At 38.4% G+C, this 24,926-nt stretch overlaps 1 long non-coding RNA gene across 3 annotated transcripts in view; it reads left to right on the forward strand.

The window, feature by feature from the left end:
- The first annotated feature begins 14,424 nt into the window (after positions 1-14,424).
- Positions 14,425-24,926, forward strand: part of LOC121517848 — a 109,685-nt gene continuing 99,183 nt past the window's right edge. For all 3 annotated transcript variants that reach the window (XR_005992588.1, XR_005992587.1, XR_005992586.1), the window contains exons 1-2: positions 14,425-14,561; positions 14,790-14,853. This is a non-coding gene — a long non-coding RNA (uncharacterized LOC121517848). The remainder of the gene's footprint in view (positions 14,562-14,789; positions 14,854-24,926) is intronic.

The following is a 24,926-nucleotide window of genomic DNA, read 5'->3' on the forward strand; positions in this document are numbered from 1 at the left end:
TTTAGTGATTCTGTGTCAGTTCATGTGTGCTAAATATAGAACCAGTTAGATCTTGATGACTTGTGTGTGATAGGCCATGTGAATTTAATGACAAGCATGAGTTTGTAACTTGTGTTCAGATTATGCAATGATAGTACAGAGCATCAGTGGCCATCAGAGTATGTGACTTGACAGTGTTAATGCATTCAGTGTTGGTCCAACTCTGTAGAGAGTCAGTTGATCCAAGCTCTGTTCATTGCCATTCTAGATCTGGGGCTTGAGTTTTACCATTATGCCATTGTGCAAAATGTTTAGATGTATTTGTTTGTGTTTAAATGTGATTTAATGTTGCCTCATCATTGCTGGGATTCCTTTGCTTATGATCCTGGTAGATGAGTTTAGCACATACTGTTAGATCAGGCAAGCATGGATTTGAGCACTGCCATAGTTGAGATCAGCTGATCTTGCAAGCCCTCATCAGCTGACGGTCAGCTGATTTGCTCTAAGCACACTATTGGCTAATCGCTCTCATGCTACTTTATTTAAACTGCTCTTGCTGGCTATGCTCTCTCTGCAAGCTGCTCTTGCAACCCTCCTTCACCCCAGCTCCTCCTTCATTCTGCCTCTGACTTAATCAATGCCGTTCTGTTGACACTGATTACATTTAGAATGCCTGCTCTGGATTCTCGCTGCTTTTCTCCCTGCCTTGGGCTTTCAGGATCATGTGCAGTTCCTGTTTGGTGCTTTCTGCATAGGCTTGTGGAAGAGCCTGAGTGAAGTTATCCATCGAGTTACTGACTTCCCTATCTGTGGCATGAGGTAGTCAAGAGGGAAGGGTGGTAGGCTGATCCTCATCTAAGGGTGTTTCCCAACCCTGTAATTGTCCTTTAACTTCATCTTTAGCAGAAAACACCTGATTTTATTACAGGTGTCCAAGACCAAATGTCCCTATTTGTTAATCATTAAAGGAAGATCACAATGTGTCCATTTTCCATAGTTAAAATTTTAAATTTACACATTAAGTGAAAGGAAATTACAAATTCTTGTGTGAAATGAGAAACAAATGAGAGTGTATAATTAGAGTGCAAAATGAGGAGTACAATTCACAGAAATAATATAGAAATTTAATATCATGATTTGACTTTCACAAGTTAGATTTTTTGCAACAGTGGTTGAATGTTGCTCCAATTGGTTAACACCTCCCAGTCTGTGCAATCAAAGCAGCGTTTAAGCAACTTTACCACATTATCATCCCATCCGTCACTGTCATAGCCAGCCACTTTGCAGAAGTGTCTCTGCATTTATAGCTTTATACATCTACACACCCTCAACATTGGAGGCAAAAGTGGCACTTTTACTTCAATGTATTTGTGTGATAAGTACTGTCACAACGAGTTTTACAGATTGCACTTTCTGGACCTTTCCTGTGAGATAAAAAGCATACCAGGATTTAAGAAACATCTCACAAAATACTATAAAACCAAAGTAGTAAAACTACAGTATAAAGGGACTATTTCTCTGCAGAATAAGTACTTATGATGCCTTTATAACCCTTTTCTTATAATACTCAAATACTTGTAAGCTTTCTTAAAGTAAAAGTGAAATCATCTGAATACTTGCTGGCACAAAATACTACGAGGCAGTTTTGATCTTTTAAGCACCCTTATCTTTTTCCTTAAATTTCACTTCAATCCCTGCTCATTTTATATTATCACACACACTAATGAAGCTTAGAGAAGTTAAATCAGGATGGACCTCTTACTGCTTACTCTACACATTAGGTTCAATTATCTCCCTCTTTTCCTTTTCTAACTCTGCTGAGAACGTTCGCACTTTCCAGTGAAATGCATTATAATCGGCAGTGACCTCTTAGAGCCAATTGCTTCATTGCTGCCAAACTTTTAAGTATCCCTACTTTGCTGCTGTCCACAGTCTGTTCAGAGTCAGCTCCATTTGACCATTCTCCACTCCATTCACCTCCACTGTTAACAGGAAGTCAAGGCACCCGCCCTGCACAACTTTAGACACATTTCACTCCACTGAGGGGAATCTGACCAGACAACCATTGTAAAAGATGACCTCATAATAAGGTCTGATCGCTGTAGCACAGGTAGAAAGGTGAGCTATTATCATTACTCTTTGTTTTGCTCTCTTCTGTGTTATCTTTGTATATAAAACTTTTATTTATTTATTTATTTTACAAAAACACGACATTATCACAGATAGGATGAACAAATATTGCAGAAATAGTGGGATGATACCCCACAATAAAAAAGACAAAGAATTAAGAACAAAACAAGCTTTAAATGAGCTTGACTTATATACTGACAGACATACAGCACATATCAGAGCCAGTATATAGAGAAGTACTATGCTGCAGGCTCTGCTTCCAAAAACATCAGAAAATCCCCCAAAGATCTTCTTCAACTCATCCAGTGTGCAGCATGGGTTATACTGTATGTTGTCTTTTCCTTTGGTATGTAAAATTCCTGGTATGCACTGTTTGAACAGCTGTGCTTAGAGTCACTCAGTTATGATCAGCCAGGTGACATTGTCTCAGTTGGCATTGATGATCAGTTGTCATACAGACACCACCATATTCACTTTACTCTTAGCCTATAACCTCTTTATTTAGTTTAATTAAAACTTAGCACAGAAAGTAAAGAAATTTGTGTGTTGGCAGATGATTTCTTTGTTGTAACAATGCTTCTTGTCAATAAATCTTATACTGTTGGAAAGCCTATTTATTTTCCTTTCAAAATAGTGCCACATTTGGAACATGCATTTGTGGGATGAGCAGCAGAGCTGAGCATGTGAGTTGTGCCCATTACAAATTTGCCAAATCTTCCCTGCCAATACCAAACAGCTTATTCTGCTGTTGCTATTGACTCTAGTTTGGAGCTTCTGGTACCCCCAGGTGCTGACAATAAGGTGCCTGATTTGCACCTGTTATGTTCAGCCAGTCCTGCCCACAGAATTGGCTCGGCCTCTGAAAATCCCAGTGAATGGGCCCTCCCCAGTTGTGATTTATTGATAATTAGTCAAGCTATTATTTGTTTCTTATGTTGAAATTATTTATTCATACTACTTTTTAACCCATTCAATTTTCACATTTTTTGTATTTCTTTTTGCCACTTTAACCAGTTTTTTGCTACTTTGTGCCCTTGTTTTCCATTTTGAGCTGTTTTTAAACCATTTTGCTGCTTTTTGCCTCTTCATGCCACTTCTTTTTTCTGCTTTTAACCCATTTTTGCACCTTTTTTTCAAATGTATCCCATTTTGCCACTTTTAACCCATTTATGCAGCTTTTGCCCATTTTTTCTGCCACTTTTTGTCACTTTTGGCCCATTTCTGCTGCTTTTTGCCCATTTTCTGTCACTTCTTTTTGCCACTTTTAACCCATTTTTGTGCTTTTTAACCATTGTTTGTGAATTTTTTGACACTTTTTACCAATCTATGCTGTTTTTTGCCCTTATTTGCCACTTCTTTCAGCTGCCTTTAACCAAATTTTTGCCACATTTAACCAATTTTTTTACCCTGTTTTTCTTTTCTTTTCTTTTCTCTTTTTGTCAAATTTGACTAATTTTGCCCCTGTTTTGCCAATTGTTGTCCATTTTTGCCACTTTTCTTTGCAACTTTTAAATTTTACCCAGTTTTGCCTCTTTATTCCCCTTCAACTCATTCATGAAATGTTTATACAACTTTTGGCCCAGTTTAGATATGCTGCTTTCTGCCTTTGCTTCCCACATTTTTTTTTTTTGCCACTTTTAGACAATTTTTGCTGCTTTTTGCCCATTTTTTGGCCACGACATTTTGCTACTTTAACTTGTTTTGTCTTTTTTTTTTTTTTTTGCTGCTTTTAGCCATTGTTTGCAACTTTTTTTTTTTTGCCTGACTTTACCCATCTATGCAGCTTTTTGCCCATTTTTGCCACTTCTTTCTGCTGCCTTTAACCAAATTTTGCCAGTCATATTAATTTTTTTGGACACATTTAACCAACCCCCTCCCCCTTTTTTTTGGCAGTTGTGGTCCATTCCCATTCCTAGTTCAGTGTGCCCACCTACATTGTTAACATTACCAATTAAAGATAATTCTATTTGAAGAGGTTTACATTTTTAAAAAAGGCTATATTTAACCAAAGCAAAAATATTTTTTTGATGTTGTTTTGATAAGAGTGTTCACTATTCAGGTTAAAAAATATATATGGTTATCACAGCTTAACTTAACAATGGACCATGTTTTTGCTGACCTCCATGGTCCCCCAGTTTGGCTGGGCACCATAAAACTTTCCCCTTTATTCCTTCTTATGGTGGGCCTTTTGTTCAGCGATGGGTCAGATTCTGCCTATGGGAGTTGGATCATAGGGTCAAGGTGTGGAGAAGACATGTAGAGCACTATGCTGATTGCTGCACCAGAGTAATATCATTTGGTGGATGCAGTATGATAATGAGGGGCGGCATCTCCCTCATTAGAAAAACCAGGCTTGTCATCATTGGAGGCAATCTAAATGCAGAGAGATGAGATTCTGTTACTAGTGGCAATCCCATATCTTTACAGGCTGGGACTGAACTCTATACTCCAAGATGACAATGCTTGCCCCCATAGAGGGCAACTGGAGGGGTGGGGGGGCAGAGTTGGGACACGTGTAGTTCGACAGCCAAGGGCAAGTTTGATGGAACTTTGTTATTTTTTTGAAATATTATTTTCCCATGCCCATGGCAATATGCATGGGCATCCAGATCCAGGGTTGTGTCAGTCCTCTTCCTCATGATGGTGCCCTCAGACAGCTTAATCACCATTATCTCATTTACTGATGTCTGGTCAGTCTTCATGCTGATGGTCTTGTTTGCTTAAGTAGCTCATAAAGAGGCAGAAATATTCATTTCTATTTGTTCCATAATTATCTTAAATTTTTCACAGAGGTATAAATTTATGTTTAGATGAGATTTTAATTGTCACATTTTTACTGAATTCCCTTTGTTTTTCTTCTGTTTGGCATTCCCCTCTGTCCATCCATGCCTGTTAGTCTGAGTCTGTGTTTTCTTTTTGAATGACTGTCCTTGCTTCCGTCCTTTAGAAACCAGTCTCTATTTATAAGTTGTACTTTTTAAAAAACTGTGGTCATTGAACAGCACACAACCTGGGAGATATCTTCACTGTTTCCTCGGTCTCTTCACAACAGAGGACAGCCCGAGCTAAACTGTAGATAACAAACCTGACAAAATGATTTCCCTTTAGGACAAGCCTCTTGTATTCCTTTCCTTTTACAGAAAGCTTTGTTTGTTACCACTGCTGAAGGCTGACTTATTATCGGACTAATCGTCACTAATTGTGACGAAGGTCTCTATCTTTTTCTTCTCATTGGGGTGTTTTATGCTGACCTTGTTTACATCCCTTCCACCAGCCATTAGGAACCATGTAGTGTGTCTTCATTACTGACAGCTGCTTTATTAGCCAAGACTAATAGACATGGTCACAGAGGAAGGACATGCCAATAGGACTGAGCATGCTAAAGCTAACGATCTATTGGATTGGTTGCAGGATTTCAGGTTTGGGTTGAGGTAAGAGTTGCAATTGAAGAGTGGTGAATTGGGATGGATATTGATAGTGTTTAGTGATTCCTTCCCACTGTTAGCCATCAGGAGACCGATGTCAGCTGTTTACAGAAGCAAAAAGGAGCTAAGCCGATAACACGGACACCACACAAACATGCAGCACAAGCACTATTATCTAATCTAGCTGTTAATCTATTCCCAATCTGTGTGACATGGCTCATGAGGATGATATTTACAGGATACACCATGTGCAGGGAGAAGTGTGCTATGAATAATACACATACTCTAACCTGTGTTATTTAAATGCTCCATCAATAATAGAGACACTGATCATGAGCTTTGCACCAGTGCACGTTGGTTTAACCCTTTATAAGACACTCATTGAAATACTTTGAAACTCAAAATTTTAACCCTTTATCATTATTGGTGGACATCACAGGACTTAAAACTTTTGCCAATTTGTCTTCATTGTTATGTTGCAAAAATCATCAAAGTGACCACACATGATTCATTGCCTGTCTGTGGTAAAATAGATAAATAAATATATATTAAGACAAATGAGCATTTAAGTAGACATGAAATGTATATCTAAATGCAAAATACTGATATTATACACATCATTATTTGAGAAGAATATACAGAAACTTCAGAGAGATATTCACATGCTGCTTCTCCATAAAACTCAGGACATGTGGAGTGGAAAAAAGACTTATCAATCAGATATCAAACGTCTTCAATCTATTTTTTAACCATTTTCGATCATGTATTCCTGCTAGCTTGAATGCTAATAACTACATTGTTTTCCCAGAGTGCTTTGTCAGGGGCTGTCCCGTCATTACTTTATGCTGTGTCAAATCTGTGCATGCTTAAACACTCAGATCACTATGGAGACAGCCTGAATAGAGCATAATGCAGAGAAAGAGAGTCAGAGAGCCTATGATATGGCCATCTGTGTCATTGTTATTTTAATATATAGTAGTAAAACTCACACTAGCAGGAAAAAAAACTTTAAGGGAAACAGAAAGGGTGTATATTACTGTTCTATTTGTTGAGCCATGATCTAAGTTCATATAGAGCTAAAATTATAATATGCCAGTTTTCTACACCACAATCAGATTGGTTCTCGGTATTGGCCGATACCAAATGCTCTGGTATTGGGACGGAAAAAAATGGTCTTCAAACATCTCTAACTATAATTCCATCAGAAACCCCCCCCAAAAAACCACAAAACATTAAATATTAGCTAAATAAAATTTAACAGTAAAATGAAAACTGATATATGTTATGAAACTTTTCGAGTAAAACTGACCAAAAACCACACATTTTTCATCATCTATCCCTTGCACATTTCTAGAAAGGTGTAAAATTTCTCTCTGAATCACACTGTTGCAGCAGCTAGTACACCATTGAGTGCCATCATCCTACATTATAATAAATTATTTGTCCAGAAAATACTCCTGGTATGGCTGGCCAGATGAATTGGGCATATGTATGTATATAAACAATTATAGCGACTTCATTTTTTCTACTGAAATTGCAGCAATTGTTGAAAATCCTATGCAAATACCTATGATGGCATTCAGCACTGTGATTTATCTGATTTATATGACATAATCAACTCATCATGGTTAGTTATGAAGCTTGAGCCTTTGGTGTACGACTGAGAGAGATGCAAAACTTTTTTTCAAGTTCTGGAGGGAACAGGAAGTTTGAGATGTTCTGAGTCACTGCTGATTGGTGTGATGCTGTGATTTCATTTCCTTTGTTGATTGGTCGAGAGATATCATACTGGTCCTACTTGACCAAAGTGACTATACATGACTTCTTGTCTGATAAAGGGTTACGCTGCACATACTTTGCACAGAATGTATGCATATCTGCCCATGGATTGTTGTTGTTGTTGTTTAGTTGCATAGTCACAAAGTCTGTTCAAAGCTGATGTCTTTTCATTAAAATAGCAGCCATTTAAATGATGTGTTCTCTTTTATTTGTCATTGCTGCATTGTCACATTGACTGTAAGTCTGCAAAAAAAAGAAAAAAAAGAAAGCAGTAGCAGCAAACCAGGTGGAGTATTACATGCCTCAGTGTAAGGAGAGTCAAAGGTCCCCACAGTAAATACTGATCGTTTCAATAATAGATGTGAGTGTGTGAGTGACTGCTTTCTGTGCAAACAGCAGGAATGGAGTGGACGTGTGTGTGCGCTCTTTATTGGTCAATAAAATACTCAGGCCTGAGCTTGAATGTGAATTTATTGTTTCTGTGGTCAGTCGGTGTGCTCGTGTGTAGCAGTATTAAGGCCACAATATACGGTAAATCAGTCAGACACTGTGGACAAAGCACTATGTTAAAAACTTCACCAGGAGCAGCTGGAGAGCTAAAGATGGATGGGTTTGAAGGAGGGAGGGGTTTGGGGTGGGGGTGGGGGCTATTATAGGATATAAAGTAAGAAAGGGAGAGAGGGAGGGCAAACGAGAGGAAATCAGCAGGAAACGGCTGTTGAACAGCACTCAGATCAATACTAATAACCACACGGTGAGAATGACTTCCTCTCATCCCAAATAACTCAGACAGAGGAGGCTAGGAGGCAACACAGAGAGGAAGGAGGGAGGGGGAAACATGAAGACTTCTGGAGGAGGGAAAAAAGTTCAGATTTGTCTATTTTGTTATATATGGTCTGCTTTTCTCAGTCACGTTCTCTCTGTTTAATTACAAGGCAGGTTGAACAGGCAGCCATGTCTGAGGTGAGTTACAGTCATATTTGGAAGACTACAGTACAGTGCCTATAAAACTATTCACCCCCTTGGATGTTTTATTCTTTTATTGACTTTATAAATCAAACATGGTCAATATAATTTGGCTTTTTTGACCATAAAAAACATACAAAAAAAAACCAAACACACAAAAAAAACTTAAATGTAAAACATAAAGCAGATTTCTACGAAGTAATTTCAATTAAACAAAAATATGTAATGAAAAATAAGTGACTATGTAAATATCCACTCCATTAAAGTCAGTATTCAGTAGATGCACCTTTGGCTGCAGTTGCAACACTGAGTCAGTGTGGACAGGTCTCGAGGCTTGCACATCTGGACACTGCCATTTACTACATTCTTCTTTGCAAAACTGCTCAAGCTCTGTCAGACTGCACAGGGATTGAGCATGAACAGCCCCTTTCAAGACCAGTCACAAATTCTTTATTGTACTGAGGTTTAGGCTTTGATTTGGCCACTCCAGAACATTCACCAAGTTGTTTTCAAACCATTTCTGTGTAGCTTTCTCTGTATGCTTTGGGTCATTGTCTTACTGGAATAAAAATTTTCTCCCTAGCTGTAGTTTTCTTGGAGAATAAGATTGTCCTAGAGGATTTTCCTATATTTACCTGCATTCATTTTACCCTCTATCTTTACAAGCCTTTCAGGGCCAGCTGCTTAGAAGCTTCCACACAGCATGATGGTGCCATCACTGGGCTTCACAGTGGGGATGGCGTGTTTGTGGTGATGTGCAATGTTTGGTGTCCTGTCACCATTTTGGTCTCATCAGATGAAAATACATTTCTTCCACTTGACCATGGAGTCTCCCACATGAGTTTTGGTGAGCTGTAGTCGAGATTTAATGAGTTTTCTTGTTCGGCACCTTTCTCTTTGCCACTCTCCCATAAAGCTTTGACTGGTGAAGAGCCCAGCTGGCAACAGTTGCTGTATGTAGACTCTCTCCCATCTCAGGCTGCTAAAGGTTGTAGCTCCTTTAGAGTAATCATAGGCATCTCGGTGGCCTCTCTCACTAGTCTCTTTCTTGCATAGTCACTCAGTTCGTTTGGATGGCCTGATCTAGGCAGATTTACACATGATGATTTGACTGAACTCCAAGGGATAATTAAAAGGTACAGTGTGTAGAAGTTGGTAGCATTTCACCGAACAGAAACGGTGTAAATGGGATATAATGTTTATATATTTATGTGAGGTATGTTAAAATAAGTGCGCAATCATCCCCTTAAAACTTTCGTTTTCTTTTTACAAAATTAGAAAAAAGCTTTTAAAATTTACATTACTACGGGTCGCGCCCACGGAGGCTGACATAACGAACCGCCATGTTGTCTACAGCAACGTTTTGGGGACAGAAAGAGCAAAACGTGATTTTTAAATACGAACCTGCCCGCCGGTCCTGAAATCTACCTGGAAGGCAGGCGGAGAAGAAGACCTATAATCTATAAAAATAATGGTTACAAAAATGAATGAATAAACCCTCACCTTGTCACTGCTGTAAATGATGTCTGGCTCACTATCCTTTTTGGTCTTCACAGGCTCTCGTCGCTTAGTAATGTGACGTTTTGGTAACAGATGGGCTCATTCTAAAATCTGAACGCTAGATGTCGCTAAAATTCCAATTTCTACACACTGCACCTTGAACCTTGCAAAGCAGATGGATATGCCCGTTTCCTTGTCTTTCACTAGCAAATCCATCTTGCTAAGCAACCATCTGAACCATTTGAGCCCGATTAGAAAGTGACAGGACCAATCAGTGACAAGGGGCAGTACTTTCAGGCACGGCAGAGTCGTGGCGTAAACAAGCAGCAGCAAGAGGCCAGTGCAATTATGGAAATTAGCATGGATGCTGCTAAAGCGCCAGTTTTATCAGAACTTCACAACATTTCTTCATTAAAAGAAGAACAAAGAACAGCAGTGAGTTGTTTTCTTTTCAAAAACAACAAAAGTCGAGTACTTACATGTCTAAAGTCGCCATGTTAGGCCTTATTCCTCAGAAGCTGTGCACGCACAGCTCGATAGCAGCTACATCACGTGTTTTGTTGCTCTTATTGGCCCGTAAAGATGTGACAGACAGAATGTTCATCCAATCACAACCTGGGTCTTTTTCAAAGCCTCTGCCTTTTCCCAAATGTTTCCTACATCATTACATCAAGCTTTCCCAGATGGTGTGAAACAAATCCATCTGGTGTGTCAGGTTAGGGGATTGTTCGGTGCCTTTGATTTTTTTTTTGTATCCATCATGTGACTTGCATTTTTCAATCATCTTTTTCTCTGAGTTGATTGGAGTGTTCTTTTGTATTCATGGTGTAATGGTTGCCAGGAATACTAATTAACTATAGACTGGACTTCCCACACACACACACACACACACACACACGTGTATACTATAGTCACTTGAGACACATTCACTGCACTCAGATGATCCCCATCTCACTGACTGTGACAATTCTTGCACCAATTGGCTGGACCTCTGTTGAATTAGGTCAGACACTTTAAATGGGGCAAATATTTGACATTAAAGAGGTTTTTTGTGCCTTTTTGGCAAAAAGCCAAATTATATTGAACTTGATTGATATATGAAGTAAAAAAGGTAAAACATCCAAGGGGGTGAATACATCTTACAGGCACTGCTCGTGCTGTGTGGGTATACAGTATGTGTGTGAAAAGTGTGTTAAAGTGCCATTACATTTGTGGAGAATTAGATTGTTCTAAAAGCATCTCTCAATAAAAGGCTGGTGAATGCGTTTGCCCTAATGGCCTGCCATTTTATATTTCTTTAATGAAGTTACAGAAGAGGAGAAAATGGTCAACCTGGGCGTGCTCTTCACACACAAACATGCACTGTGCTGTCCATTTTCTCTGTAGGCTGGGGTGCAGACATCAACCCTGGAAACCAACTCTGTGTGCAGGAAAGGAACTGAAGCTGCACGTCGCACACAGATGTTCAGCTTTGTGTGTGTGAACATATCAGCAATGCACACATGACTCAGTCAGCAGAAGCTTCAAAACTGTATCAAAGCATGATAATGTGATCCCAGGTTACTTTACAAAGACGATCCCATTTCACCCAGGCTCATAGATTTAGTGAAATTTCAACACCTTGCTCAAACTCAAACATATTCACGCTCTGCTGAGTTGAAACTTCCCCCCGAGACAGAGCGTGTAGACAGAGGGACAGCATAAAGAACTGGCTCGTCTGATGTCAGATGAGAAAAACTTTGCACACATGCAGAAATTTGAATGTTGCATGCAGCCTGACAATAGGAACAATGAATCCTGTGTTTTCTTTATGGTGCCAAATAGGAGCACCAAAGAGAGTAGATGGCTCCAAAACACATGCCTTGCTCAGTATGTTGCATTTGAAGAACCTCTTCAGATCATTTCCAATGCACCAGTGTGTGTACGTTGGAAAGCAGAGTTGTGATGGTTTCCCAGATGGCAGAGAGCTCATTGTCTGCTGCTACACACATAGAGCCAAATTTTCAGATAGATTTTTCATAAGCCACTCATTATGGTGCAACTCAAGAGCAGATGCCTCTCTAAAATCTGCCTGGAATATGCGTCCTTCAACCACCAAAAGAACATGTTGTCAGTTAATAATTTTCATGCATTACTCTGGTAGGTAATGACCCATGGGCATGGGAAAGCAAGAAAGATTATAGGAATCTTCACTTACAAAGCAATATGTTGCAATTAATTCAAGTAGTTTCTGTAGCTGTGTCCATTATCTAGGCAATCTGCTCACTATGTCTCCTTGTACTCGTCATTTAATCTGACAGAAAAGTTGCAATGCTCTTAGGATTTAAATTCTGGCAAACTTGAAAGACGTTGGACCATTTGTGGAATTCAGTTTTTAAAAATTGAATTTGCAATAAAAAGCATCCCTGGGGTATTTTTTGGGTATTGATGTTTATGAGTCAATCTAATATAAACAATTACCTCTTCCTCTAGGTAAATAATTAAGGATTTGATGAAACAGTAGACATATGGGGATTCTTTATTGATTTGTTCTGATGAATACCGTCATTCTGAACATCTCACTGACACACATTTATTTGTCATCACTGCAACCTTTCTCAAAATATGCTCCAATCAATAGTTTATTCTTACCTATAGATTTTCTCTAAGGCTATCTTCAGATGGTGCTATAGCTTATCAAACAACAATGATACATATCACCATCGACCCATCCTGATCAATTATTAAGCCCTAAGACCTGAGCCAGATGTGCATATTTCACAGTCCCTAATGGACATATCTATCTGTTCCTGATGTTTTTGTCCCTCAATATCTCTCTGATATTGACTTAGCCAGTGCTAAGGTATGGCTGGTATTGACTGGAACAATGTCTGGCCAACATGCTATTGATCTGGACAAAATACTGGATAAATCTACCATCAAGGTCCATCCCATAGGTGATGAAAGGTCCTATATGGATACATGACTTGACCTTGAGTGACCTGGCCCTATGGACAAAATATAAGTGCTGAGTAAGGTGTTATTATTTGAAAAGACAGGTGGTTTCTTTAAATTTTACAGAGTTTGAAATTCACAGGTTTTAAAGAAGCGTTTCTTTATTGCATTTTCTTCTCAAAGGATAAAGGTCATTTAGAAACACTAAACCAAACAAACTGTTGTATCAAAATAGAAATCTAGACTGTACATTGAGTGATGGGCTATAAATGATTGGTTATTCATAAATATGACTTATCTTATGTAGGGTCGCATCAGCTTGGTGAGCCATAAAGTTCAGTTTCAACAAAGCCCATAAGGGTTTCCATGTTTTGCCAAATTGATCAGAGAAGCCACGTATAGTGAATCCCCACCACCCCCTGAGCAATATTGGGATAGCAATCATGGGATCGGGGGGGGGGCTACCATTTTGAGAGTATCCACCAGTGTTTGAAAGATTAAGATCCAGTAAATGGGCAGATTTAGACAATGCAAGAATAAGGAGGCAGGCAAGAGCTTGCATTTATCACAGATTGTGGCTACATCTGGAAACATCTTAGAGTCTGCCTTTTGAGAAATGAGTCAATGCAGTTCCTAAAATTGGACGAGACTGCGTTTAAACTGAGATGTGTATCCTTTCCAGGGCTTTACTTTGTAAAATCTATAGCTGGTTTCAGTGAAACTATAGGTCATAAACTTTAAGGTTAACCTGTGCTGTTATGTAGTGTTGTAGTGCAGGATAAGTGCAGTTATACAGAGTAAACCCATTTATTTATTAGCCTCCACAGAGTATATGTCAATCCTCTCTGATGTACATTATTTGGTTGCATGCTGCTCTGTTAATTGTTTCCTTTGTTGTTTGGATGATGAAAGCCATTTAATGTTGACATACAAAATAGGGACACCTAGAGTTTTGTAAATGATGTAAGAATGATGTAAATTAAATAAATTAATTTAAATTATAAATCATGATATAAACAGCTTATCAACAAAATCTCTGCACTATGGTCTGTAGTTAAATAAGAGAGAATAATAAGAAGCTGTTACCACAGCTGTGCTACCACAATCAGAGCTGCAGCATCTTCCTAACTTTGTGAAAGGTTTTTAAAAACAATCCACAGAAAAAATCAGGGACATTTTAGGGAATGACACAAGCTGGGGATGGGTCTTTCAAAACTAGGACTGTTTGGGGACATCTGGTCACCCTTTTTTATCAGTACTTCCCTTATCTTATATTGAATCTTACTACCTGAAGTCAATCAGCAGACGTTGAGTGTCAATGCACAAATACAAAAAGCGTGTTTCCAGATGTACCAACTACAAATGACATCTATGACAGGCTGTTTACCCTTTTCTGGGTGTGTGACAAAAAATGTAGGGCATGGATAAGAGGAAACCTACTTCTGCCACTGATTATGCCGATACATTTAAGTTAATTTGGGGATTATTCAGGATCACCAGTAAAGAGAAGACAAACCAAGGTAAAAATGTTCATGGTTCATAAATGAAAACATTTCCTGACCAAAATATTTATATTTTGCGATAAATGTATGAATTTTGAACGTATACATGATATTTTTATTTTTATTATATTTGTATAATTATCGGTATCTTGTTAAAAAAAATTATCAGTATCTTGTAGTAGCACGTTTAGCCCAGATCCTGTCAAGTAACAGCTAAGTAACTATTTGGAAAGCTAGCTAGCAAACGTCTAGTGGTAAAAGTAACTCATCAAAGCTTTTAAACCACAACTCCTAAGGGGAAAGGAAACGCTTTGGCGCCGACAAGACTCAGAGTCATCATCTGAAAGTAAGTGTGTAGCAAAAGAGGGTGGAGATGTTTAAACTTTTTAAAATGACGTTAGGTTAGGTAAGCTAACATGAAGCATTAGCGTCACCTGCTAGCTTAAAGTGCATGCATCTGTGAAAGGATGACGAGGGGACCTTCTGCTAGCATTGGAAGTAAAGAATGATAAAACGCCTAAAATCCACGTTGTTTTCCACCTCTTGAGTTAACTCTAATAACTTTTTATTTAAGGTCGCACGTTTTGAGCTGAAGCTGAGAAGGAGCATCTCTGAATATTGCTGCATCACTTCAAACTGTAAGTCAAACTTTTCCTTTTAATATGCTGGCTTTATTGGGTTTGTGTTGGCCACCATGCTATTGTATGAGCTGTATCAGGATGCCGCTTTTCTCTGTTAAATATGTCGCTCTAGCTTGTACATAATCTACAGGAGTCATGATTACTCCTAATGATGCTGCTGCTGTCATTAGGACTTTACAGCAAGTCTATCAGAAGCCTGATTGTGCTTTTGGATGTCTTAGGCTTGTTGTTTATGCTGCTGTTAGTGAGAGACTGCAAGTTGTTTGTGACATTTCTATTCATGCTACTTACCTGTGCTAAACACAACAGAATGACTTGGTGTTTGATTGTAGAGAGTATGAAATGTGGAGAAGCAATGCTGCAAAGCTTTTTGTGGTAAAGCTTTTCTTAGTTGGACTTTTTGCATTTGGGTTTGGTTATATATACTTGCAAGTGTTTCATAGTACCACAGAGAGGGAGAGAGATTGTATCTATTTGTTGTCTGTTGTGGCGTGAAATATACTGTTACTTGAAACTTCCCTTCACCCATTGTCTTGAAAATAAGGAGCCTTCAATCTTTGTTGCGATTGAATTAAGGTTGAATGACCTTACCCTTTTCAACAAAAGTTGTTTCTCGAGGATTAAGGCATCTATATTTCACCCTGGTCATTTGGAAATAACGCTTTCTGTTTTCCTTTGATAATGATATATTGTTAAAGTGCTGTTCATCACATAGTAGCTTACTTTAAACACGATAAACTACTGGACTGGGCCAAAAAAGGAGGATTTCTGTTGCCATGGAAAGGATTAATAAACTAGAAAATCACTCAGAGAGCACAGACCTCCGCCATTAGCCCCTGTCTCCCATAAGCGAAGAATCCTTTAAAACCATTCCTGGATCTAGATGGTGATCCAGATCACTCCCAAAATGTAATTCGCCGATTACTCTCTCCCCGTGTGGGGTGGAGACACAGTGAGGCAAAGCATTGGCTTCGCTACGTGTGGACTGTCATGGCGGAAGCATTGCCTGCCTTGCCAACAGATGTACTGACAGTATCACCCATGGTCTCACCAGACGACTGAAAGTCATGGCAGAGGGTGAATATTCCTCTATTCCTCCCAGCATTGTGAGTACTCTCACTACAATTCGCTGTCTTTCTCTCTGTTACGCTCCGACTCATCTCCTCGACCGGGCGTGCGTCTTTCAAACTCTATAATCTCCAAAACTTTGAATAGAAACAAACCCAAAATGCTGCTGGGATTGAAGTTCCTCATCTCCTGGTGTAAAGTGGTAAAAGCGCAGACTTCCGCCATTAGCCCTATCATCAGTTCTTCCTTATGCCATTTCTGACATTTCCTGAAAATTTCATTAAAATCCGTCCATGACTTTTTGAGTTATGTTGCTAACAAAGTAACAAAGAAAAAAACAAACAAACGAACAAACCCACCCGATCACATAGCCTCCTTGGGGAAGGTAATAAAAGTCTACAAGGCTACAAACATTGTTAGTCAATCTCAAAGTAGTTACTTGCTTTCTTGCTAAGACAAGTGGAAATGTTTCTCCTGACAAACATCCGAGTGGATTTAAAATCCTAATACAAATGATTTTTAAAGTATTAAGGTTTATGATGAGTAATGCTGCTTCTGTTTCACTTTTATTGTCAGAGATACAATCTATTTAATTCAATTTAATTTGGAAAATATTTTATAGTGTAATGAGCAGTGTACAGTATAAAATCGAAGCGCTTTAATTTCGTTTTATTGTATATAAAAAATGCACAGCCTAACGATTGAAGTTTGAGTATGTGCTCTTAAGTGTGCTCCTACTCACATGTGTGGAGTGGGTGTGGACATGAGAACTAATGGTGACTTATTAACATCATAATTCAGCCCGGCAGGACAACTAATCACAGAGGCCTCAGATAGACCAGCCACAGGGGGTGATGGATGAAGCCTGCGTGTGTGTGAGAGTTCGTGTGCCTCTGCATGTATGTGTGCAAGTGTGGGTTAGTGATAGATGGGTTGTGTTGGGGTCCTTTCACACTCAGATGTCTCCTAATCAGTCTTAATGATTGGACTCTATTGAAGAGAGTGGGATTAGGTGTTTAGGGCGTGGCAACAGTACTCTCCAAAAGAGGAAATACACCCATCTGATATCCTCTCAACTGGAGCTTAGATCAGGGGCAAAAATTCAGCCAGTTGTTTGAAAGACAGAAATACTGATCAGGGGAACTTTGAATGAATGCAACATGGAATTATGCATTATGTAAAAAAAACTGTGCAAAAAAAAAAAAAAAAAAAACATGAATCAATTTCAGTGTTTAGAATTATTAGTATTGAGAGTAATTGTAGAAGCCCATACTTCCAGTGTCAGAAAACAAACCTGACACTGACAGTTCACACAGACATAGCCTGTATGAATAATGAATAATTTATAGATAGAGATGTGAAGATGACAAGCAGATGTGTGGACATATGTGGTGTAAAGATAAACCAATTTGAATCCACGGATCTTAACCTCAAAGAACTTAGTAAGCCTGTAGTCAACCAAAGAAAAACTTGGTCGACCAAAATCACACTCAGGCACCAATCATTCAATTGGTCATTCACCATCTTTTATCTCCTCAGTTTTCTGTCTGTCTGTAAGAGAAGCTAACACTAACATGAACACTTCAAGGAGATTATAAAAGCAGATGATACCACGCAGCCCATTTGCAGACAGGTGAATTAAACTCACTGTGAGACTTGATGCTGTGAGGAAGGGCAGAGCAGAGACACTCGGCAGCGCTACTTCAATACAGCCAATAACTTTGTGACTATTTGAAGATAACTTGTTTCTGAGCGTTACTGCTGTGCAAATATCAGAAATAATCCCACTCTGTGCTGCTTTATGTGATTTAAACACTACAAAGACAGAGGCAAACTGGATGAAAGAGGCCACATCCAGGATGGGCCACATGGAGGTAAAATAGTGATGTAAATACTTCTAGTTTGGGTCAATTTTTAATGCAAATCCAGACATTTTTAATAATGTGCCAAGTTGGAACATTCTTTGTACTATTTCCAACTAAATTTTTCTTTGAATCTCTTAAATGTTGAAGCAATGAAGGTTTTTTTAGTAAAATATCCCAACATGAATCCATACTGAATTGAATCGAGAACTGAATCGAATCAGGGCCTTGAGAAAGAATCTGAATCAAATCGATTCAGGCAATCAGTGGCAATACCCAGCACTAATTTATATGTAGCTGGTGTAGATAAGCAGCCCATTTGATACATTTTACCTAGCCAAAAAAGTTTTATTGAATGGTGCTACTGTATTTTTTATCTTGATTTATCATTATCGCAATAAATACAGCAAAATATCGTGATAATTTTTTTAGTACATATCATCCATCCCTGCTGTGCACTACCGCTTCTGCCCCTTCACCAGCATGTTTGGGGGGGTTGGGGGGGGGGGGACTTGCTGACCAGTGATCTTGGTCAGACATCGAATGGTGTCAGCCCTAGAACTTAGTACATCAGTCTATGGAGCACTGGATCAGAAATAACATGCACACTGACTTAAACATTAGAAGCCAGTTTACTTAGGCTCTGCTTCTTGTTATCAGAGCTCATTCTGCATGCTCTGACTCAGCGTCTTCAAGTTGACCTTTAACCTCTCCGTAAGAGTTATATTAGCGATACCTGCCTGCTAAGTAGCTAGGCATGTTATGTGGAGCATCGCCAAAACAGCTGACAGTTACAGTTTTCCACCTCAAAAAATCAAGGTAAACGGACAAAGTCTGATAGAAGAAATGCTTTCCAAATCCAAATACCATCTGTATGCTGCAGAAAAAAAGCTATTAAGTACACCAGCACACAATCCCATCCGCTGAGACAGCAGGGCTAAATTTAGCCAAGATGCTAACACTGGCAACCTGTGGCCTGCATATTAACTAGGGCTGACAGATATGGGGAAATTGCTATCCCCCCACCTATTGTTGTGATTGTAATTCACTACGTGATCGTTTTTTAAAGTTCTTCATCTTATATATTTCTCAACAAACAAGCAAGAAATCCTTCTATACTATAACGAACACAATATTTGGTAGATTATACTAAGGCTCAACAGTTTTGAAAAATATCTATTCCTTTATTTTAAACTGTTGCGTATATGAATTGTTGTATTAAACAATTATGGTTTTAGGTTTTTATCATTTTAATAAGACAAACATATAAAAAATATTATTTTTTTGCAAATTATTCTAGAACAAAAAAGACTTGAATGTTTGCTTAAAGTGCAGAGCATCAGGAAAACATGTTCTCTGGGTATTTAAAAAACACATTTCAGGTCAAAGAAATACTGTACCTTCTGCAATTTAGAAATTGCAGTAGGACATATTGCAATTGAATCTTAATTTTGATTAATCTCCAAACCCTAACTTTAACCACACCATATCATATCATAATATCTGGTGCCTGTTTTTGTTTTGAATTGGACCGAATCCTTCTGTATTGTAATGAATAACCACTGAATTTGATTGCAGCCTGTGAAATAAGATTCAGATCAATCAGATATATTCTTCCAAAGGAGATGTTCACAACCCTAGCAGACATCAGTGTGCACTGATTGACACTGGAGCTTTATAGGGAGCATTAATCTGTTAACTGAAATCACAGTCTATGCTTTTGTTCATGCATTTCATTGGTGAACTGAGTTACTTTAGTCACAACACATGATTGAAGTTTTTGTCATGTGCAGTTGCCTGCTCCGTTTCTCTTGTGCCATCCATGCACTGTATCACTGTGTGCTCCCTGAGAAGACCAGGCTACAGTGCCACTTTTTAACATCTTTTCTCCCCCATTATGTCAACAATGAACATTTAAATGAAACAGTAAATTTTGTAAGATTTCAGGCTACAAAATTAATCCTCAATTATGTTTTTAAACCGTAAAGAAAATGAACACCCCCCAACATAGCAACTCAATTTAAAGTTGTTGACTGTTTCACATATTTAGGTATTCAGATTGTGCCGTCACTTGATAACATTGTAGATATAAATTATAGATCTGCTGTACAAGAAATCTCAAACTTGTTAGATGGACACCTTTACCAATGTCACTGATAGGGAAAATAAACACCAACAAAATGAATGTGCTCCCTAAGCTTCTGTATTTGTTTCAAAATTTGCCACTGCCGCTTCCAGATACTCTGTTCTCCCATCTGAAGAGACTTTTTATTAGGTTTTTATGGAACAATAGGCGCCCTAGACTGCAACTATCTTTGCGGTACTTGCCTTTTGATAGGGGGGGCTCAAATGCCCTAATGTGCTTTGGTACTATTGAGCTGCTCAATTAAGAAACTTGATGTATTACTATACAAATAATGATGCCCCCTTGTGGAGAGAGATGGAAGAGTATTCATTAAATTTACCTTTACCTCTCTACCTGTACTCTGCTAAAATTAAGAAACTTAAAAAGAATACTAAAAATCCTATGGTTAGAAACATGTTAAATGTGTGGTACCAAGTTAAAAGATATATCAAAGAAGGTGATCACCTCTCAATTTTTAGCCCAATATGGGGAAACGACTCTTTTCCCCCAGGAAGAAGTGATGGAGGATTCAAAATTTGGGCAGAGAAGGGAATACAAAAAATAGGAGACATTTACAAGTCTGACAAACATCTGATGTCTTTTGACGAAATAATGGTCAAGTATAGTATACCCCGTAAACATTTTTTCAAGTATTTACAATTAAGAAGTTTTTTTCAGAATGCAACAAAATCAGTCACTATCTATTCTGTCCTATCAAATATAGAAGACATAATGATGAAGGAGTCTCATGGAAGAGGTTTAATCTCTAAAATCTATAATTTATTGGTGGAAGAATCATCAGAACCATTTATGAAAAGACTACAGTCATGGAGGGATGACCTACTGGAAAACATCCCTGTTGAGGAGTGGGAGAAGGCATGTGCAAAGACACAATCACAAACTGTTAATTCATGCCTCAAACTACTACAACATAATTGGCTGATGCGCACATACATAACACCAGATAAACTTAACATAATAAACAGCGCTATACCAGACACATGTATTAAATGTAAAAAAGAGAAGGGTACATTTTTTCATTGCATCTGGCAATGCACCCAAATAATCAAGTTCTGGGAGGAGGTGAGGAACTGCTTACAGGATATATTATCTATACATGTACCTCTTGTACCAAAGCTCTTCTTATTGGGTATATATCCAGTTAACTACAAGGTAAGAAGGAAGCATCAGAGCTTTTTAGAAATTAGTCTGTTGTTAGCTAAGAGGGTCATTGCTTTAGCATGGAAAAAAGAGGATAGGCCAAGGATAAGTGTTTGTATCTCTGAGTTATGTACATCTCTTCCTTTAGAAAAAATTACTTATGCTATCAAGGACAAGCAGGCAGTCTTTTATAACATTTGGGGCCCTTTTGTTTCATTCCTTGGAAATACTGACTTAACTGATATAATAGAAACATGTAGAGATGATTCTTGAGTGATCCTCTGCAGTTAATTCGGACATGAATTATGAGACATAATATTTGAATTTTATAAACTTAAAAACTGTTATCCCAGTTAAGCAAGATCCTTAACTAACACTGCAATGATATATTTTTATTAAATATTTTGAGTTGTTTGTTCATTATGTACCTAAGTTTTTTTGTTATGATTTATCTATGTTCAGTTGCATGTGTATTTCTGAACATGTATGTAATGTAAAACATGTTAAAAATGAATTAAAAAAAACAATGTTTGCAAAAAAAAAAGAAACAGTGACATACTGTTTTGTAAATAAACTGCGTAGTGGAGTTTTTATTGAAAAAAAGTTCTTAATTTAAGACACATGAACACTTAAACAGGGCAGGGTGTCATAGTCTAATTGAATTTCTGCAGTCTTGGATTTGGCATAGTCTTTAACCTGTATGCTCCACTTCAGTTGTTACAAAAGGTTTATTTAACCTACAAATCACCTCATTTCCCTCGAGTATGTTTGCATGTAAGCTACAGATTTGTATTTTATGTGTTTATTAATGTGTTTGGTCTTCTTTGTTGCTCAGGGGGCTTGGCCAAGGCAATCTGTCACTAGAAACTCTATAAAGAAGAGTATGTGGCTGTCTCTTCCTCCGTCTTCTCCTCTTCTGTGTCTCCATCCATCTCTCGACCTCCTCCCTCAGCGATGCCACTCATTCGTCTTTGGCCCAGTCAGGGCTGTTTACACTCATTTAGCTCCCACTGAGGTGCATCCAGGGCAGGCTTTGAGGTATTTATAGGCAGCAGGAGAAAAAGGGACTGAACAGGAAAGAAGAAAACCGAGTTGATTTCATTTTGGCTGTCCTAATCGTCAGTTTTCATGTAATAGGCTAACCATAATGGGTTCATCTTTGTGTCAAATACCTTGGAAGTGCTGCAGATATGCGGGAATGAGATTTTTATGATGACTTCTGCTCTCTTTGGCCTGCAGTAATTGTGACCCATGTAAGCAATGTTATTACACAGCGGAGATAATTTAGCACATGTCGGATAAGAGTTATTCTTAATCTGGACATTTCTCCACCCTTCCTCTTTTGCTTCCTCCATCCCTTAGCAAGAAGCGAGGGGCCAGCGGAACAGAGGAATAGACAAACTGAATTAGTGTTCTTTTCATCATCCGTGACCAGCGAGCCGTCTGATAACCCTGATCTCATTATGAACGCTAATTGTTAAGTTCTCCCTGCGCTCATCCTGTTTCTTTCTCCCTCGCCATACACACACATAGGACTCAAGCCTCATCTTATTGCGAGGGAGCTTCTCTCTCGCTTTGTCTCCCATCTTTTTCTGTCTAAGTATTTACTTCCTGCCTGCTAATGGCACTAACTTCAGGGAGAGGTCCAATATCCACTTTTAGAATAATCATTCTAAGCATGGGCAGCAACATGAGAGATTTATGGTCTGCTGAATGCAGTCTGGCAAATGTTCCAGTGCTTTCACATTTAGGCCTCTTAGCTGTCTGTTATTTCCAGCTATCTCCAGCCCCTCCACATTCTTGCTATCAGTTTGTGCATGTTGGTGTAGAGTAAATTGTAACTGCAGCCATTTATTTTTTGCTGCTTTTGTGGATATCTGTGTCCCCAAGCTTACCTTTGTGAGACATCCTTTTTAACTTGTTTTTTTGTTGCATTAACATACATAAACAAAACATCTGGTGCCTTTGGTTTGCCAGACTGAAGGTCTGAATATGGAACAAGGGAGCATAAGCCATGTTTTGATTATTGGTTTCCTCTATGCCCCTGGTGTGAGTAATGACCACTACTTTTAATGGGGTCTCACCAGTGTCCTGCTATTAATTAAAGCTTGATTGGAAGAATAAATTAATCTAGCTGTGGTCCACCCGATCAATAACCCATATGAGGGCTCCATTAAGCACCAGGGGCTGAGTGCTCTGCATGTGATATGTGTGTGCTGAAGGAGTTAGGGAAGTCAAATGAGCCCGTTAGCTTGCAAGTGATTTTCACCTCTATTAATCATAACAGTCTCATCAAGTCATCGGTGACATGTGTGGGAATGCATAAGTACCCAAAACGACACATCCATGCACCATGCAGCAGTATCCTTGTAATTTTATTTCCCTGCTCTGGTTTGATTTTGGAGTCGCTCATGTAGACAGAGAACAGATGGTAATTTGCAGACATAAGTCAGTGGAATCTGACATTTTTCACTTGAATCAGTGAAAACCTCTGCTACAAAACCAAGGTAAATGGCATTTGCACATAAAGTTCACTCAAATGAAATGCTAATCCAGAATCCAGAGTAAGTTTAATATGCAGACCCAACTTTGAAGAAATTATTCTGAGGAAGCGCTTGATAAAAGTGGTAAATATTAAAGTGACTTATTCGGAATCTTAAAAAGAGGCAAAAAGAATTGTATTTGAAGGGAGTAGATTTGCAGGCAATGGTGTTTTAGCATCTTATGAAACTGAAAACAGTTTTACCATCCTACAAAGCCTGTGTGGATTATTGGTCTTGTTTCCTCTAGTCTTTTATTTCATTTATTTGAATGGGTCTGTGAGACTACACGATACTAAAGAGTTATTTGTAAGATTTAAACACGTCTAGATTCTTATTTGTGTATCAGTATAGCTCATTGCTAGTACTGTTTCCCCAAACAAACTGCAGAAAGCCTTTTCAAACCTGCATGCATGATAAACTTCATAACTAGATAATTAATAAAAATAATTCAATGCTACATGCTGGTGTGGAAAGAAATAATTCATTTTTGTCTGTCTTTGTGTTAGTGCGTGCATTCTAAAAGCTTCAAGGCTGTAATGGAACAAAGATAAAGGCCTAAATGACTCACAAGTTTCCCGCTTGTGCCTGAGTAAGCATTGAATTTTCATTCAGCTTTATACAGTGTCGGATCATTTTCAAAGAAACTAATTTATTCTGCATGGCTCTTGTCTTCTAGGCATGTCTTTCCAGGATAAACTCTATCTGTTGACTTCACATTTTTAAATTTACAGTCAGGAAAATGTGGTAGCTGAAGTTTTCTTCTCACATTTATTTTGACAACTAAAGCTTCCTGTGAAATGAAACCGTGCCTGGACAGAGCTCACCATTGTAGTCTAACACAGGAATAAATAACAACAAAGACCTATCTTCATCTGTTTAAAAGCATGTGGTACATTACTTCACATTCCTACATCCTAAATGATAATAGTTGATTATAGTTTCTCATATTAAATCAGGGAGGAGGGGAGAGAAGAGAGAAGAAAAGAGAGCATGTATGTGCTATTGATAAAGAAGAAAAAGAGAGGAACTTAGTTTGCAAAGTAAACTTAGCACAAAAAGTAAGGAAATTTGTGTTTGGTAGATTACTTAGATTGTAAGGAGCTGAGAGCTGAGTATGTGGGTTGTGCCCATGAAAAATGTGCCAAATCTTCTCTGCCAATGCCAAACAGCTTATTCTACCATTGACTCTTTTTTGGTGTTTGGTGGACTGGATGATTGAAGTTTGAAGAAACAAGACATATTGGCAATTTAACAATTTATTCATTCAACAAACAGGAGCCTCAGTAGTGTGTGGAAGAACCATACACAGCC

This window comes from Cheilinus undulatus, linkage group 11 (genome assembly GCF_018320785.1).
Source record: "Cheilinus undulatus linkage group 11, ASM1832078v1, whole genome shotgun sequence".
NCBI classification, from domain to species: domain Eukaryota; kingdom Metazoa; phylum Chordata; class Actinopteri; order Labriformes; family Labridae; genus Cheilinus; species Cheilinus undulatus.